The sequence below is a fragment of the Chlorocebus sabaeus genome, chromosome 18, assembly GCF_047675955.1.
Source record: "Chlorocebus sabaeus isolate Y175 chromosome 18, mChlSab1.0.hap1, whole genome shotgun sequence".
Taxonomy (NCBI): Eukaryota; Metazoa; Chordata; class Mammalia; order Primates; family Cercopithecidae; genus Chlorocebus; species Chlorocebus sabaeus.
In genome coordinates, this window is record NC_132921.1 from 528,018 (window position 1) to 547,626 (window position 19,609).

At 49.3% G+C, this 19,609-nt stretch overlaps 1 protein-coding gene across 1 annotated transcript in view; it reads left to right on the forward strand.

Annotated features, from left to right (window-relative positions):
- The window catches only part of PARD6G (par-6 family cell polarity regulator gamma), a 91,065-nt gene that overhangs the window by 45,776 nt on the left and 25,680 nt on the right, over nucleotides 1-19,609 (forward strand). The window lies entirely within an intron of this gene.

Sequence of the window (19,609 nt, forward strand, 5' to 3'; positions counted from 1 at the left end):
CCAGTTTCTGTAAGGGTGATGCTGAGCAGCGTGCCGCCAGCTCCTCGCCCCTGCTCTGTAAATACTAGCGATGGCTGTTATTCCCATCTGTGGTGGTGAAGGGAACGGCAGGAGACTCGTTGACCTCACTTCAGACAGATTCTCTGGCACAAGATCAGAACACTCTGCATCTGCCGTTCTCGCTGGGCCTGGGTATCCTGCTGATGGTGCTGAGAAGTCAACACAGCTGTCACTTCCTCACAGTGGCCTGGGGGACGGGCTGAGCTTCAGCTTCCACATCAGTCCCTCAGGGTTGCTGGGGGACAAGGACCCTCACTGTCTCTGCAGGGTTCTGCACAGCCTCCAGCACGCCACACCTCGGTCCTCTGTATACTGCCCTCTTGCAGTGGCCACCTGCTGCTTTGCTGGTCCTGGAATGGAGGCCTGTGCGCCCTGCCCCCGACCTGGAACTCTCCACTCCTTCACATTGCCTGGGTATCTGTATCTGTTCACAGGCCGCCTTCTCAGGAAGGCCTGGTCTCAGCTGCTTGATCTGATGAGCCCGTGTTCCCCTCTGCACGTTGTCCTCTGTCCTCTTACTCAGCTTCCTCTGTGCTCTGTCCCTTGCTCCCAGAGCTCGTTTGCCGTCTGTCTCCACCCGACCAGGAGCGTTGCGGGGCGTGTGTTCCTGGCTGTACCCCTGCCATCCGAGGTCACAGCATTTGCTCACATGGTGTGGGTTGAGCAATGGTGTGAAGAAGGTGTGGTGTAAACTGCAGATGTGCGCACAGGCTTTATTGCCCGTTGTGCAGGAAACAAGTCTTTTGGCCCTGTTGACTGTGGAGCTGGGGTGAAGGCCGGCAGAAGGCACCGTGCCCTTTGGCAATTGGCCCCAGGAGTCTTGGCACCCTCTACTCGGGATGCACCAAAGCTGAGGTGGGACCAGAAAGTGGGCTTGTGTGTTGCCAGTGGGAATGTGCTAACCTCCAGCAGCGGCTTGGACAGCTCCGCCTCTTTCCAGCTTGCTGGCTGGGCCTGTGTTCAGTCTTCGTCATTTCTTTTTCCTTCTTCCTCTGCCCTCTGAGTAGTAGCCCAGTTTAACTGGCTGGCTTAGGATTTCTACGTCTCGTGGTTGTAACGTGAGCATGTCGCCAGCAGCCCCTGCCTTTCTCTGTCACGTTACAGCGTGGAGCTAGGGAGACCCGAACTCAGACCCCACCTTCTCCCTGGCTTTGTGACACAGACACGCGCCTTGTCCTGCAGAGCTCTAATGTCCTCACCTGTAGCACGGGTGGCAGTGCCTGCCTCTGGGGTTGTTGTCAGGGCTTAATAGCGAAATCTGCTGATGACAAGCCCTTGGCTGGTCCTGCGTATACATCACTGGCCCCTCGGTCCTGTCCTTGGGAAAATCAGAGCTGCCTCTCACTGTCCTCAGTGGATTTGACTGTAAAGATGACGACATTCCAGGTGGCGGTTAGGGGCAGTTGTATCCTGTGCACAGTCAGGCACCCTCCCTGCATAGTAATCTGTGCGGATGTTTAGTAATCTGTGTGTTTGGGGCAGAGCTGAGACCCCCTGAGAGGCAACACTCAATCCCACAGCCTTTTTACTGCAGCAGGGGTGTTGAGGGGTCAGTCACGGTCATGCTATTTTCATGATTCTACTGCAGCCATACCCACTCTGTCATTTACTTAATAACTTTCTATACACGGACATATTTTATTTAAATATATTTTAAGAGAGAATTTATGATCACAGAGGAAAAGTCAGCATTCTCCTAATACATGTCGAAATAGACCCCAATTATGCTTAAAAAAATTAATCTGTTTCTCAGCTGAGTGCAGTGGCTCACGCCTGTGATCCCAGCACTTTGGGAGGCCGAGGCAGGTGGATCACTTGAGGTCAGAAGTTCGAGACAAGCCTGGCCAGCATGGTGAAACCCTATCTCTACTAAAAAATATAAAAATTAGCCAGATGTAGTGGCACGTGCCTGTAGTCCCAGCTGCTCGCTGGATTGAGGCAGGAGAATTGCTTGAACCCAGGAGGTGGAGGTTGCAGTGAGCCAAGATTGCACCACTGCCCTCCAGCCTGGGTGACAGAGCGAAACTCCATCTCAAAAAAAAGGAAAAATTAATCTGTCGCTTAAAATAATCTCTTCCTCCAAACCATACAAAGACACAGTGATAAACTACAGAATAGCATTCCTTTATGAATGTAGATGTAAAAACCCTTCAGCAAAATACTAGCACATGGAAAAATGCACCCACACAAAAAGTACACAAATGTTCATAGCAACATTATTCACAATATCCATAAGGCGGGAACAACCCACGCGTCCATCAGCTGATGAATGGATAAACAAAATGCGTGCATGCGCGTGTGTGTCTAGTCAACAAAGTGTGCATGCGCGTGTGTGTCTAGTCAACGAAGTGTGTGCGTGCGCGTGTCTAGTCAACGAAGTGTGTGCGTGCACGTGTCTAGTCAAGTGTGTGCATGCGCGTTTGTCTAGTCAACAGTGCGTGCATGTGCGTGTGCGTCTAGTAGAAAAAGTGCGTGCATGTGCGTGTGTCTAGTCAACAAAGTGTGTGCACGCATGTGTGTCTAGTCAACAGTGTGCATGTGCGTGTCTAGTCAACAAAGTGCATGCGCGCGTGTGTTTAGTCAACAGTGTGTGCATGCGTGTGTGTGTCTAGTCATGCAGTGGAATATTATTGAGCCGTAAAAAAATGATGCACTGACACATGCTACAGATGGATGAACCTCAGAAACCTTATGTTTAAAAGTGAGAGAAGCCAGACATAGAAGTTCCCATATTGTATGATGACTTTTGAAGTTGATTCTCATTATTCAAGGATTGTGTATTGATGAGAATGTTGTGACCAGAGGCTCACAGGAACCTAAGCCTGTATTCCCCCGGAAGCAATGGTTCCGTGCTCAGTAATTCAGTGACCATGTCGATTTTAGAGAACAAACTACCACACGTGACGAGAATCCTCTGTAATGTGAAAAGTCCAGAATGGGCAAATCCATGACTCATGGTTGCCAGGGGCTGAGAGGTAGGGAGAATTGGGAGGGAGGGGGTTTCTTTCTGGGGTGATAGAAATGTTCTAGAATTAGAGATTTGTGTAAATACCAACAACCACTGAATTCTACACTTTAAATGGGTGAAGTTTATGTGAATTATATTGGAATAAAGCTGTTAAAAATAGAAGGGACTGTCCACCTTACCAGGGCTGATGAGCAGACCCCTGGATCTGAGCCATGGCCCTGGATGAGGTTTTAGGGGTTTATCTCCAGCCTTTATTTCCAAAATTCAGCCATCCTCCATATGTGAATACTTTGACTTTTTAATAAACATATTTGTTCAAAACTTAAAAAAAAAAATCCTCTCTTCCCCTGATAATAGGAAACTTCCTGTGCTTCTCTGAGAGGGCTCCAAGCCTGACGAATGCCCCAGGTGGGCACAGGAGTGTGGCATCCTCAGCTGCCTCCCTGTCCTCACTGGGAATGCACACAGCACAGCCCAGTGGGATTAGCTGGGCCTGTCACTTTGTTACCAACAGAAATGACAGATATTTTCATATCCTATGGTAGTTACATTCCGATATCCTAAATATCATTTACAGTAATCATTATTTTAAAACAATGGTCCATATTGTTCTTTAATGCATGAATAAGAAAAGTAACGTGCCACACATTTGCTTTACTTTTGTGATAATTGTCTTCAAAATAATTTCCTCTATAATCCCCTGTGCTTTATTCTATGCCTTTAAGAACGTTATTTTGAGAAAGGGGTTCCCAAGCATCATCAGACTGCTAAAGGGCTCTTGGCTTATACCAGGGTCAGAGCCCCGCTTGCAGAGAGGCTGCAGTTGGGGCTCAGACAACAGGCCGGAATGACTTCGCTTTCATTCTCCTGGGATGATCAGGACGTTCTCTCGATGACTACATGGCATTTGGGGGCAAAAGGACACAGCCTTAGGCCTCAGTGCCTTTCTTCTTTATTTGCTATGCTTCTGCTGCATCTGGCCAGGGACTGTGAAAAGCTGTGGGCTTTTCTTTTGGACAAATAACAGCTGTCTTTGCCCTTCTCTGTATCGCTGTGCCCATTTAAGTAAGAACAACAGCAGTTACCAGAATGGATTGGCCACGATGAGAGGGTCTGGACTTGAGTCTGCATATTTAGGTTGCAAACACAGTGTGTTAAGTGTTAAGGACGCACTTCTCTGTTTTTCTGCTCCCCAAGGGTGCAGGAATGTTTTGGGAAGCTGGCCCTTGCCAGAGAATGCACAGCCAAGTTGATACTTGGAGCATCTCTTTCTATTTTTAGCAGGATAAACAGGAAGTGCAAACAGTAACTTTTCCCTGCTTATCCATCAAATAAACTCTGCAAATGCTAGCATAGGCGGTAGTGTGGTTACTTACCTCCAGGCACAGCCCAGGACTTGGTAGGGTGTGTCAGTAGTCCTCCTCCGGAATGTGAAGACTTAATTACACTGAAAGATGGTCAGCACAGAGCACTCCGGACTCCTTACTTTTAAAGCTAACATCAGTGTTGCACATTTGCATATACCTGTTAACTGTTCTTGGCATTCTGGGCATTCTTTTGGGTTCCTAGAATGAGGAGAACGCAGTTGTAAACTGTTTGATTTATCAGAAGTTGCACGACGGGGTGAATTTTGCTATGATCGCACTTAAGTGAGTTACTAGAAAAAGGAAGGGGTGTTCTTCAAAGTAAAACATGGAATGATTAAGAATCTCGTTATGGACACTGGCAGAATTTTCAAGTATCGAGCATAGAAATCCTGCTTATAATTGTTTATCTTGGATTCTTAGGTAACTAGCTAGAGGTATGTTTGGTTTTTAAATTGAGGGTTCACTGCTCATCAGGAAGCCCTCAGTTAAGCCGCCAGAATTCAATTTCTGCATTCCACGCCCCATTGTCGTCTCTTTCCTCAGACGCCGCCTAGGGGCTTAGGCTGTGCCTTGGGGGCAGGGAAGAGGTATGTTTTTGCTGAATTAGCCTCACTGTGTCCCTGCGCTTATGGGAACAGACAGAATGTGGGCTTTGCCCTCTGGGGTAGGAGGTTTTCCGTAAGACACGTTTGCTGCTTTATTTGCCACAGATTCCTGTAAGTTTGTGTGTTTGGAGGATTTTCTTTTTTTTTTTTTTAATGAAAGAAAAAAGTCTCCCACTCCACCGTGGGAACGTGGAGAAGATGAAATTCCTGCAGCTGCGTTCACGCTGGAGTAGGAGTGTGTTGAGGGAGGAGAAAATGTGCTGATGTAGCTCATCAAAAAGAAACAGAGCCAGAGGCCCCCCCTCCAGAAGAATCCAGGGTTGTCCTCCAGGGCGCCCACGTGAAGCCGAGCTCTGCAGGCGCGGTTGGGAGCAGCCACAGCCGCCCTGCTGTCTGCCTTGAGCCAATGGGAACGGAGAGGGAAACAGATGACTAACTCATATTCTCCAGTAGTCCCAGCAAAACACCTTGTATGTAAACGGTGAGAGTTTATACTGATTGAATTGGAGTCTGTGATTTTCTTTCTTTTCTTAACATTTAAACCCATAGCGTATTTATAATTTGGATTATCTTTAAAGACCTAATATATCATACCTGTCATTAAATTCTTCATAAAACTTTGTTGTTTTTTAAAAAGCTCTTCTGTTTAAAACATATTTGTAAAGCAAGATTCAGATGACACAGAGGCAATCCCACCGCCCTGAGGCAATGACTTTTGCATTTTGGCAAATGTCATTTCAGGCAAAATCATTCCAGGCCTCTCGCTATAGATGCGGTTAGTTGGACATAGTTTTACATAAACAGGGTCATGATATACATGGCATAGCAATTATTTTAACCTACCACCATGTTTTTTGTCTTTTTGTAGATGTATGTAGACATACATCAATGATGGACATACCAGTTACATGACTCTCACAAAGTATAACCAAGTCCTTGTTAATTGTTATTTAAATTGTTACAATTTTATTATAAACTGTTGTATATTTTAAAATACTTGTCAGGTTCTGTTTTTAAGGAAAACTAGTAGAAATGTTCTTGCTGGGTTAAAAGGTGTGAGTATTTTGAACTAAAATATATATATTGCCAGGGGACCACTCTTTTGTAGGGCTCTAGAGTAACATTTGAATTGGTTGTTACTTTAAAAAAAATTTACTTTTTTTTTTTTCTTGAGACAGAGTCTTGCTCTATCGCCCAGGCTGGAGCGTACTGGTGCCATCTCGGCTCACTGACATGGCTGCCTCCCAGGTTCAAGCCATTCTCCTGCCTCAGACTCCTGAGGAGCTGGGGTTACAGGCGCGCTCCACCACGCCCGGCTGATTTTTTTGTGTTTTTAGTAGAGACAGGGTTTCACCATTTTGGCCAGGCTGGAACTCCTGACCTCTGGTGATCCGTCCACCATGACCTCCCAAAGTGCTGAGATGACAGGTGTGAGCCATTGCACCTGGCCAGAAAAAATATATATGTGTATATAAATATCTTTGAAGACTCTTACTGTGTGGAACAGGAACTCCTGATCTTTGAATTGTTCCTCTGGAGTGCTGCAGTGAAGGCGGCGGAGGTCCGGGCTGAGGTCCGGGCTGAGGTGCGGGCGGAGGTGCCCGGGAAGGTCCGGGCTGAGGTGCCGGGGGAAGGTCCGGGCCTGAGGTGCCGGGGAAGGTCCAGGCTTAGGTGCCGGGGGAGGCTGCTTTGCTGCCAGAATAGCACTGAGGGGCCAGATGGATGGCTGCCCGCCCTGGGAACGGGGATTCCCCACTCCTCCAAGCACCTGGCACTTTGTATTCACGGACGCTCCTCTCAGCCTGGCCTTGGTGGACGAGGAGCTACAGGTCTGCAGAGTTCAAGTTTAGCAAAAAGGATGCTGCCTGTCAGCAGATTGTACCTGTCACTTGGCCAGAGTGTTGTGTGGTAAAAATGGCCATGTCATGGCTTCTGTCACGTCAGAGTGGCTTGTGTGATGATTGACACATTTGTGTGGGCACAGTTTGATGGAAATGAGGCTGTACGTGGAGGCACAGGTTGGGGCTTTCTTTTCATACTAGGCCAGTGATCATCTCGAGCCCAAGTGATTCGTGGTCTAGGGTGGGACTCGCTGGCAGAGCTGGTTTCCTGCCCCCTCCTCCTCCTGCCGGAGACCCAACAGCGGTGCTGCTGTTCTCTAGCAGTCGGCCAGGAGGGTCACCTCTAGTCACATCTCTGCTGCAGCACAGTGAGCCCCTGGTCTCCTCAGGCTGACACCTCACACATGGTTTCTCTCTTCCCATGGGTATCATTACCCCCCAGTTATGTCCATCTCTCTTCTAGTTAACATCTTTTATTTCCTAAAATTCACCTCTGTTACCGTTTTCACTTCAGGAACCCTTAGAAATAATCTCCCACGTGGCCTATGTCCTCCTGCACCAGTATTTTGGAGCCAGGATTATGAAGTACGCGAAGTCCAGAGCTCACCCCTACCCCACAGAACTAAGATCTCAGGGGTGAATGTCCATGGCTCATGCACATTGATGTTTGTGAACATTTAGAATGTTCTCAGAAACGTTATGTTTTACTGCTAACCAAGGATTTTTAAAATTATCATGTGACTCTCACAATAAACCAAGTTGTGTAAGTTTCCTCCTTTTACACATGATGACACTGAGGCTTCAAGAAAGGTCAAACATTGTGAATATAATTCTCAGCTAAAGTTTGAAATTTAGTTCACTTATCCATGAGCTCGGGCCCATTTGGCACCTTTATTTATGTGGAGGATGCAGAGGTGGTGACAGGCACGCATCTCACACTAGTGCATTCGCATTTTGCTTGCTAGTGCTCAGAACCAAGGGTTGATTCAGTGGCACTGTCACGTTAAGGCCCTGTTGTCTTTTGGTGGCCAGGAGAATCCCTATTCAGTAATGCCTTAATGAAAAGTAGCTCTCGTAGAAATGATATTCCTGTATTAGTTTGGAGTCCAGAGACATAAAAATTTCCACTGTGAACTTTTTTCTTTTCCAGAAACGTAAGCAAGATTTGGATTTCCTCTTGCACAGCAGTTTCTTTTCCTGTTTTTGCACCGTATCTCGTACTTTCCATCCCCTCCTGTTGGAAAATGATTCAGCCTGTAGGTCACCATGTGCAGCACATCCCACCTGTACTCAGGCTCCCAGAAATCCCGACTGTTTTTGTAGCACTTGACCCACACAGGCAGAGTTGGGGGTGAGAGGTGCTGTTGGAGTTGGAGCTGTTTACTCCTCATGGTGGTTTGTGGGGCAGGGATGCTGAGCGTTCCCGCCTTCCTACCAGCACTTCCTGCCAGCACTCCTCAGCAGTTCCACTCGGAGCCACGGGCTGGGGTGGAGGAAAGTGTCAACACCAAGACATTAACCAGTACCATAGACGAATGATATATATCATTTTTTTATATAACGTAAAATGTACTATTTTAACAATCTTTAGGTATAAGTTTAGAGGCATTAAGTACGCCATCATCTGTTTCCAGAATGTGGTTTTTTTTTTGTTTGTTTGAGACGGAGTCTCGCTCTGTTGCCCAGGCTGGAGTGCAGCGGCCGGATCTCAGCTCACTGCAAGCTCCGCCTCCTGGGTTTATGCCATTCTCCTGCCTCAGCCTCCCGAGTAGCTGGGACTACAGGCGCCCACCACCTCGCCCGGCTAGTTTTTTGTATTTTTTTTTTTAGTAGAGACAAGGTTTCACCGTGTTAGCCAGGTCTCGATCTCCTGACCTCGTGATCCGCCTGTCTCGGCCTCCCAAAGTGCTGGGATTACAGGCTTGAGCCACCACGCCCGGCCAGAATGTTTTAATCTTCCCAAACTGAAACTCTGTACCCATTAAAGTGTTTTGTATTTTTGTTGCAATTGAAGTCAAACTCCAAAAAACAGCTCTGTACCTATAAGTATAAATTTCTACACAATGTCCTTGGGGCATGTTTATAACTGATATCTCTATGGTCTTACTAGAAATTTCAAATCAAAGGGTGAGGAATTATACTTTTTCAAAAAGCATGAAAGAATTTTCCCTTGCTGATGGAGTCGTTGAGTCTCTGGGGAGCTCCTGGACCCTTCCCCAGGCCACGTGTGAGGCCGACCCTCCTTCCCTGGCTGCTCCTCCTAGCACCTGTGCACTGACCACACCCCAGGCCAGAGGCTCCTAGGACCTGGAGTGGGGAGGAAGTCGGGATCAGGAGCGAGCCTTCTGTGATGCTGGCATCCGTGCTGAGGAGTGGCTGTGCCTCTTGGGCTTCAGGTGGGTCTCCGAGTTAAATTGCCCTAGGAAAGAGTACAGCTCAGAGGCCTTAGCCACCATCTGCGTGCGGCCTCTCTGAACTAGGAATTAAGTTCTGTCTCGCGATGTCAGTCCTCTGTGGTGTGTTGACATGTTGGCGGCAGGGACCAGGAGAACGTGGACACGTTGGTGCTTCATCCACCAGAAGTTGCTGCAGAGCAGCTCCCGGCGGACACCTCTCCGCCATCCACACAGGAGTGAGGGGAGGACTGACGGCCCAGCTCCCACGGCCAGCGAGCCCACGGTGTGGGGACTGTGAGGAGGAGATAATGAGCAGTGGAGATTTGGGATTGGTTGACCAGGTGTGCTTTTCTTTCACTCTTATCCTTCTTCCCTCCTTGTCTTTGGTGTTCTGGACCACTGTGAGGCTCCGAAAGTACAGTGTACCCTTCAATGTGTCATGACAGCCCCACACAGGTCCCTGGGGCTGCCTTGGCAATTGTGGGACTTCAGGCTCCCAGCACAGCATCTGCTCTCCCCCGTCACCTGGGCTCACACTGGGCAGTGGCTTCAGTTGGGGTTGGCATTCAGTCGAGGCCTCTCCAAAGGACTCCAAAACAGATCTGCTCCCAAGTGGCAGCTAAACAGCCCCCTGGAGCTGGAGCTGAGGCCAAATGGCCCTTCTGCCTGCACTGCGCCCCACCTCAGGGTCAGACTCAGAGACCACCAAAGGAGAGCGTTCATTGATGCTCTTGCTCCTCAGGAATGAACCAAGGGGCCACCGTCATATCATGTCTCATAGAGAATGCGCAGTCTCGGTCTTTTGACCCCAGCACCTTCTAGGGTTTTTAGTGACTCCTTAATGATCAAATGGAAACTCTTCTGTGGTTAACGCTGACCTTCTTGTACATTGAAAACATGAAAATACACGTTTTTGATGTTCAGAATCATCAAGGTGAAGTTAGATACCTTTGACCAGTTTTAGATTTGGCTTTGGAGGCTGGTTTGTCAGCACTAGGAAATAAATCCCTATCTTGGAACAAGTCTTGTCTAACCTAAACAGTTCTCCCAACAAGTGATTCTTTCTGGCTACCCTCATTATCACATGTATACATCTAAGCACATTTAGTTAATAAATATTGAGTCTCCTGCTATGTCAAAATCATAGGAATTTGAAATTGAAGTAATTTTAAAGGTCATCCAATCGAGCTTTCTTCTTTACAGGTGAGGAACCAAAAACCCAGCTGGGCCAAGTCCAAGGCTCCCACTTAGGTGGCTGACAAATATATTAAAATAGTGGCATAGGCCCTTGTAGACTTGGTTTTCTTACAGACCAAAACCTAAATGATTTAAACATTTTTCAAGAAAATTTCTTGTTATCACATAAAAGAACCAGTAGCAATTCATATGTCTGAGCTGCCTGCGATCCATCATCTGTGGCAGAAAATTTATGTCTCTTCATCTCATTGTCCAGGGACACACATGGGGGCTCCTGGTGGTGAGCTGTGGTCGGCACTCGAGTGTTTTGAGTGATGACTCCATCCCAATCTGAGCGGCGTTTTCCTCTAGGTTGGTAAAGCCCAAAGAACCATACAAAGAGGAGGAAAGAAAGAAAGATGAGAATTTTACAAAGGCATCGCCTCCTGTAGCTCTGCCAGGCCTGGGCTGTGGCCACGCATCTGGGCAGCTCCAGCTGCTCTGACGTTTTCTTCTGCAGGTCCTAAGGAGGTGGCCAGTTTGAGGTTAACAGGTGCTCAGCTCTGGATCCTCTAGAGTTACCTGGAATATGCTGATGAAACCCTTAAATAAGCCTTCACTGACCTTCCTGCCTATTGCCAGGCACTTCTGAAATTAAAATTACTTCTGTTTTACCCTTTGTTACTGTTAAGATACTCATCCCCCCGGTGTTATGGAGCCAGTGAATTCTCACACCCTGGACTGCCACAGTTGCTTTCCTGTTAGATGAGAGGCATATAATGGGGCCTCCAGAATGTCTGACCCCTGGTGGGCCGTTCCCAGGGCTGTAGGTGGAGGGAGATGCAGAAACCCTGCACATTTCATGGAGAATTTGAGTGAATAGGTTCGGGGTCTGTTGTTTCAGGCCGGGATTTAATGAGCTCATGGATGGTGGTTTTGTTTATCGCCTGGAGACCAAGAAAGAGTCCCAAGGGCTGCAGGGCCTCACAGAGGAGTTCTTCAGAGGTGTCCTCTCCATAGGCCTCCTAAGCCCACCTTCTACCAATGGCTGCCCACCTGCCCTCCACTCCTGAAATCCATGGTCTCTAATACCTCCTCTCAGAGGTAGGAGTGGCTGCCGTTTTTATACAGGCCAAAACTGAATCCTGGAGAGGCTGTGTGACTTTTCAGAGCCACATGGCCATCAGGTGACAGACCAGGATCCGTGTCTGGGCCTGCTTCCATGCCTCCTCCTCACAGCTGGACTTACAGGTGGAGAAGCAGCTGTGTGCTCAGGCGGTCACGGGTAGAATCATGGGCCTGTGCACATCAGGCCCGTTATACACATCAGAGGCCTAAAGGGACACCTCCTTGGACTGCAGAGCGCCCACTGGGAACAGACTTTGGACGAGGGGCAGTGTACACAGTAGCCCTCTCAGGCCTGCCAGAGTTTGCCCATCCGAGGAGGCTCTGCCCTCAGGACCCTCCCTGGCCTCCTGTGGGTTCATTCCCCTGAGCCTGGATTGTTGCCAGTGCACTGGATGGCTTCTTAGAAATGGTGGAAGGTGGTGTGGGTCGTTTCTTTTTTAAATTCCAGGCTCTTGAAGATATTAAGCACAAAACGTAGGGCAGAATATGGTGTGTGTGATACATGACCCTCACAGTGCAAGGAGAGAATAAGAATCTGTGCTCACTTTTGCTTGTAAGTTGCACGAATAGACTCTGGAATAATCTGAACCTATTGAAAGTCATATCCTTGGGATGGGGAGTGACTAATGGGTTTGGGGTTTTTTTTGGGGGGGGTGAGGAAATGTTCCAGAATTAGGCAGTGGTGGTGGTTGCACAACCCTGAATATACTAAAAAAACATTGAATTGTACACTTTAAGAGAATAAGCTCTTTGGTAGATAAATCATATCCTACATGATGTCTCAAACCAGCTGTTTAAAAATTCTTCTGACAACAGTATTTCACTTGCCTTTGAGCCTCTATCTAGGTGTTTAAAAACTGATCGAGTTCTGCTTGGTGCTTGACCTTCTTTCTGGAAGGAGAGGTCTGGTCTCATGTGGGAGATGAAAGAACAGCCCCAGCGACGGATGGGGGACTCCCAGGGGACGCGCTTGAAGCTGTTTTTGTCCAGAGGGTCTGTGCGCCAGTCTGTGTGGGGCTAGGGTGACCTGCCTGGCCTGGTGGGCCCCTGACGTGGTGTCAGTGGGTAAGAGAAGACATCTGGAGTTAGCAGTCCTCGTGGTAGACTCAGAGGGAAAAGGGTGCTTTGCCCATTGGTATTTCATGCTGGTCCCTTGAGGAGTCCCAGGAGCAGCGCCTAGTACCCTCTGCTGGAAAGGCTTACCGTTGTGTTTGTTGGACTCAGCTTATCATCCAGAGATACAGTCCCACAGCTGGGGTGGGGCAGTGGCCCTTTGTTGAGTTAGGAAGGGACCAGTGACCAGCCCAATGAGGACCATGTTGACATGCCCCAGGCCTCTTTGTTGGGCTTCTGTGATCTCCTTTGAAAAGAAAGAAGAAAACAGTTGGTTTGATGTGTTGGCAAAATTTGGCCTTGAATGCTGGCCATGGGAATTGCTGAAGGAGGTCTGCTCTAAATATGGGCTTTTCTGCCAACGGTTATTTTTGGTTGTTTCAATTACAGTTGCAGTGTTGTATAAATACAGGGTGAATCACAACCAGGCCATGAAGCCAGATCTGGGGTGGAAGTGACACGTGGGCAGCCCCTAGAACTGGGTTCTCTGCCCCAGAGCGTGTCAGGCAGCCCGGGCCGGGCAACGCCTGCCTTGCTGCCCCTGATGGGATGAGTGCTATTCTTCCCATGTCCACACTCACATCCGACGTCACTCTTGTGTTCAGATGCCCCAGCAAGTCCACACCTCCCTCACGAACTTGGGGAAACGGTAGGGATTACCTGACTTCCCCGCAAGCCCATCTCATGGGCTGGTCTCTCCCACGTGCCTGTCACTTGCTCCACCCCGGCCATCCCAGGTCAGGGCAACTGGCTGAGAGCTGCCCATCTTCTGAGATGTAGACCCCTGAGAAGCCGTGTGAACTGTGCCCTGCGTCTGTGTAGGAAATTAGGGGCCCATGTTTCCTTTCTTTTTCCTTCATCATAAAAACTCAACAGCAATAGGTGGGGAAACGGAGAGACCCTTCCTCTGGCGAACTGGGCATCCGAGGAGGGCTGGGATGGTTGTGCTGGCACAGTTGGGTTCAGGCGCCTGTACTGGGAGGGTCCTGCCAGGTTTTGGGCCATCAGAACTTGGGGCAGGGCAACTTCTGCTGCCCTGGATGGGAACTGCAGGTGGAAGGCACCGTGAGGAGGTGCCTAGGCCCTCGGAACTGCATCTGTGCCCTCGAGAAAGTATTCTTGTTGGAAGAGACACCAGCACTGGAATCCAAGTCTCTGTTCCCCAGGACACCCATGTAGGTTCCGTCTTTGATTCTAAGCTGAGTCCCTAACACAGGCAGTGAGATCAGGCCACCTCCAGGGCCTTAGGGAGAGGCCAGGGTGGGGCCAGCCATGGGACCCAAGAAGGGTCACATGATTAAACAAAGTTGTATCTAATTAAACTGTAGCAGAGACTGAGGAGGGATAGAAGTACTGTAAAATGAGAGGGATATTACTGGGTCCAAGGCATCTCACTTCTAATATTGAGCACAGTCACGCACCACGTAACATTTCAGTCAGTGGTGAAGCACGTATGCAGCAGCAGTCCCATACGGTTTTATTTTTTCTGCACCTTATGTATGTTTAGAAGTATTTAGATACACAGATACTCACGGTTGTGTCACGGTTGCCTCATGTATTCAGCACAGTAACACGCCGTATGGGTGTGCTGTGGGAGAGCCCAGCCTGGGCGGCCTGACACGTGGAGAGCAGTGGGCTTCTCCACATGGCCTGGGCATCCAGTGAGCTGCACCCTGCAGGGTGTGTGACTGCGCTCGAGGATGTCTGCATGACGACCAGTCGCCTAATGATACGTTTCTCAGAGCTTATGTAGCAATCTCTCAGAACCGGGCCTGACCCTGCAAAGCATCTTACAGGTCAGCAGTGGTCATCCCTGGGCCGGGGTGGAGCCCACAAGGGAAGACGGGTGCCGCTCCCGCAGTACGTGCTATGGGTACAGCACAGGGGAGCCAGGAGGTGGATGGGGGGCCTGTACACACCAAGAGGGAAGGGGCGAGGGTCTCCTTTGTTCCTCGTGACCCTCCCACAATGCCTGAATTGCGGTGATTCACAACTAAATCTAACTGGAGCAGCCCAGCCACACCGAGGGCTGCTTTGAGGATGCTGCGTGTCCCCCTTGCTGAAGCTCGTGGTGGTTATGCATGTCCATGGTGAGTAGAACCCTTCTCACACACACGCCTCATGGCTAGCCTGAGGGACACAGCTGTGTCTGAAGCAAAATGTGAGAAACAGTTAAGCCCAGTGTTCCAAGTACATTTCTCACCAGGAGGGAGTCAGCTGTGGCTGTGCAGAACCTGACAGCACCCACCCGTGTGCACCATCCCCTCAGCCGGGCAGAGCAGGACATGGACCTTCCAGGGCCAGAGAACAGGTTGGAGCAGACAGCCCCACTGGTGTCAGGCCATCAGAGTAACCCTTAGCGGATTCTTCCTTGATTTCTTAAGGTGGTTCTGAAGACAGAAAAGATGAGAAGATACTGGTTAGCAGGCAGATTTCAGGGGCTGAGGGTAAAATTTTATGTTACTTTTAAAACTGGAGGAATAGCAGCTACAGACAAAATGTTGATTAGCACTTTGCATATCACATGTGATTGTAGCCCTCAGTTATCACCTCGAGAGCAGCAGCTATGAGTGCACGTGTGCACTTGGGTGTGTGCATAGGAATGTGTGTGCACATGTAAGGGTGCATGCGTGTTGAGGTGTATGCACATGTGTGAGGGTGTATGCATGTGTGTGTGAGAGTGCAAGCATGCGTGAGGGTGTATGTGTGTGGGGTATGCATGTATAAGGGTACATGCGTGTGTGAGGGTGCATGCGTGTATGTGTGTGTGAGGGTGTGTGTGTGAGCATGTGAGGCTGTATGCGTGTGTGAGGGTGTAGGCGTGTGTGAGGGTGTATGCATGTGTGAGGGTGTGTGCATGTGTGAGGGTGTGTGTGTGTGAGGGTGTATGCATGTGTGAGGGTGTGTGCATGTGTGAGGGTATATGTGTGTGTGAGGGTGTATGCATGTGTGAGGGTGTGTGAGCATGTGAGGGTGTATGCGTGAGGGTGCACGCGTTTGAGGGTGTATGCATGTGTGAGGGTGTGTGCATTGTGAGGGTGTGTGGGCGTGTGTGTGAGGGTGTATGTGCATGTGAGGGTGCATGCGTGTGTGAGGGTGTATGCGTGTGTGAGCATGTGGATGCATGCGTGTGTGAGGGTGTATGCGTGTGTGTGAGGGTATATGCGTGTGAGGGTGTATGCGTGTGTGAGGGTATATGCGTGTGTGAGGGTGTATGTGCATGTGAGGGTGCGTGTGTGTGACAGTGTTTGTGTGTGAGGGTGTGCAAACATGTGAGGGTGTAAGCGTGTGAGGGTGTATGCTGCGTGTTGGTACATGTGTGTGCGAGGGTGTGTGCATGACGGTGCATGCATGTGTGAGGGTGTATGCGTCTGTGAGGGTGCATGCATGTGTGTGTGTGGGAGCATGTGCGTGTCCCTTGTGTTCCAGGGCTGCTGGTCATGTGCCTAGAATAATTTCATCAGGTCGTGTGACATTCAGGTAGTGCTGGCTCCAAATTTAACTAGATAGGAAAGACAACAAAAGTTAATTTCATTAATATTACTTTTTTTTTTTTTTTTTTTCCGAGATGGAGTCTCGCTCTGTCGCCCAGGCTGGAGTGCAGTAGCCAGATCTTAGCTCACTGCAAGCTCCGCCTCCCGGGTTTACGCCATTCTCCTGCCTCAGCCTCCCGAGTAGCTGGGACTACAGGCGCCCGCCACCTCGCCCGGCTAGTTTTTTGTACTTTTTTTTTTTGGTAGAGACGGGGTTTCACCGTGTTAGCCAGGATGGTTTCGATCTCCTGACCTCGTGATCCGCCTGTCTTGGCCTCCCAAAGTGCTGGGATTACAGGCTTGAGCCACCGTGCCCGGCCAATTTCATTAATATTACTTTTTAAATTATTTGTTAATACATTAAAAATTAGGCGAGTGTGGTGGTGCATGCCTGTAGTCCCAGCTACTCAGAAGGCTGAGGCAGGAGGATGGCTTGAGCCCAGGAGTTCACATCTAGCCTGAGCAACAGAGCAAGACTTCGCCTCTTAAAAAAACACTAAATCACCTTCTGAGGGTATGTGAGAGACTCTGTGAGTGCGCCACCTGTATGCCCGAGGGAATGACCCACTTCCCAGCAGCGCACATCACACTTACCAGATTCTGCTCTCCCAGGTCAGTGTGCGGTGTTGTGCTGGAAAATACCCAGGCTGAGAACCTGGAGAGTACAAGACGTTTCGGTTGGTTGGAGACTGCATGATTTTCTAACAACGTCTCAGAGCAGTTACCCTTGAGTGGCTGGACTACAGCCCAAGGCAAACCCTGGAGGATAAAGGGGTTGCCTAGCACATCCGCAGGCTAAGGCACCGTCTGAGCTCCACCCATCTCAGCGCTTTCTGGTTCCCGCTGGGAGCCTCTCGCCAAAGGCAATCTGAGGCTCATCTGGGGATGAGCCTGGCAGAGTCATCTGGTTTTATCTTTTCAGCTTTGATGTTCCCACCAGTGTCTTTCGCCTCTTTCCGCTGCTCCAGCAGACAGGTTGTCGTCTCATTAGATCTTGGTGTCTCCTTAGCTGTTCAGTGGCAGTCGGGGCACGGCCGCTGCCACTTAGACGTGTCTCCATGTGGAAGGAGGCCTCGTGTCCACAGCAATGCAGGACGGGGAGGCAAAGTGGTGTGGTCAGCAGGCTGAGTGGACACTTGGGAGCAGGAACTGGTGGAGGCTCAGGCCTGAAGACGGTGGCTCTCAGAGCTGCCAAGGTGACAGAACTTTCCTGAAACTGTGGATTCAGAGGGACCAAAAGACTGATCTTTTTTTACTGATAGTCCGTTCCGGACTTGAGTCGTTCTAACTGTGCTGCCTTAATTTCTCCTGGTTTATTTTCATCTTAGTTTCTATCTGATGAAGGTGCTGTCAGTTAATGAAGCACCTTTGGCAAACCACCGAGGGCACCTAGAGGCAAGGGCCCGCGCGATACAGTGTCCTGCAGCTGTGGCGATTCATTGGCTCTTCTTGTCACTCTTCCTTCTGTCTTGCCATGGGCTGAAAATACAGGCAGACGTGGGATAAGCAGACATGCTCCGAGTGCTGCTCCAACTCTGCAAGGCCGTGAGGTGCTGCACAGAAACCAGGGCAGAACGGTCTGGGATGACGGAAAACTCCGTGTTTGTAAGAAAAATGGAAGCAATCCAGAGTTGTCAGAAGAAAAAGGAACAAAAGTGTCCGGCCGCTCTGTGAAGAAATGCATCACCAGTCAGTTCACTGTGGTGCGTGACACCGTCCCTGTGTCTGCAGTACAGGCTTCCCCGGCCATGGCTCTCCGGGCGCTGTCCCTGCTGTGGTCCAGACCAGCCGGTGCAGCCGTTGGTTGCCCCCTGGTGGCAACCTGTCCCCCAACCCTCACCCTGGGAAATGGGTAAAAGGTGACCCTGTTAAAAAACAGAATATACGAAGGCACCCAGGATAGAGCAAGGAGCGAGCTGGTCACTCCCCTTAGATTGTATGGGAAAGGTACAAACTTTCAGATTGTAATTCATTAATGTCGATTTTAGTCCAATTTGGTAAAGGAGAGTAGATTAAAAGCAGAGAAAAGGTTAGGCTCTCTCACAAATCTCTTTCTTTCTTAAAAGGCATTCAAGGATGCAGCAACTAGGAGGGCAAGTCTGTGGGACTAGCAGTTAGGTTCCCACAAAGCTGGAAGGAGCCACCTTATTTTTTAGCTGTATTGAGACCGAATTCAGCGTCCAGCCATTTAAGTTGTCCAATCCGATGTTTTTTGGTGTGTTCACAGAGTTGTGCAGCCAGTGCCATAGTCAGTTTTAGAACATTTTCATCACCGCAAAAAGAAGTGTCTAAGCCTGTTAAGCAGTCTCTCCCCATTCCCCCAACCCCCAGCCCCTGGAGCCTCTAACCTGCTTTCTGTCTCTCTGGATTTCCCTGTTCTGGAAATGTCACATGAAAGGAATCATACGGTGCATGGTCTGGGTGCCTGGCTTCTGTCACTCAGCATGAGGGTGCTTCAGTGGCACGTCCGTGGGGTCATCCGTGGTGTGGCTCATCCGTGTCATGGCCTGTTTCAGCGCCTTGCTCCTGCTGTGGGTTTCAGCGCCTTGCTCCTGCTGTGGCTGAGATCCCACTGTATGCACAGGTCACACTGTGTTCATCGTTTATCAGTTGATGGACATTGGGGTTGTTCCCACCTTTTGGCCGCTGTGAATGATGCTCACATGCGAGTTTCTGTGAGACCACGTGGATTCACTGCAGCCCGGCTGTTCCTCAGAGGCTTCAACAGAGAGTTGCCGTATGACCATCAGTGGCTAAAAGGGATAAGAGCGGACACCCTCATCTTGTCCTGACCTTAGGGGGAGGCACCCAGTGTTCAGCATGGAATGTGACCTTAGCTGTGGGTTTTCACAAATGCCCCTCATCTGGTCGAAGCCCTAGTGTTTCCTTCTCACATCAGAGGCAAATGCATGGGGGTGGGTTCTCAATTTCCTCTGGTTTGGACAATAAAAAGGACCAAGAAAAACAGAGTTCTTTGACCGCTAACGTGTGTAAAAAGAAAGTTTGTAAAAGCAAGAGTTAAAATGCTTCTCACAGTGTGGTCATCACGGCACACAGGACACTGGAATTACAGTGTGGGGTTGTCCATGTGGTTTCCTTGCATGTCATGTGCTCTCAGCTCAGACAGGGGCATCCAATTGACTTCTGACTTGGGGAATTTAAACTTTACACCACAGCTTTATTTAGATGACTTGTTTATTGTATTTTCCATTTGTTTTTATTTAAAAGTTGTATAAAAATTGTTAGGGCTGGTTTTGATATAGAAAAATCATTATGACTGGTTTTGCTAAGTCCATACACCTTTGTGGTCTGGGGAGCGGTGAGTGCTGAAGCCAAAGGAATGTCTGCAGAAACAAACAAGGGGGTTCTCTCAGCTTCAGAGACTGATGAAGCAGGATGAAGTGGGCTCCTGGGCAGAGAGT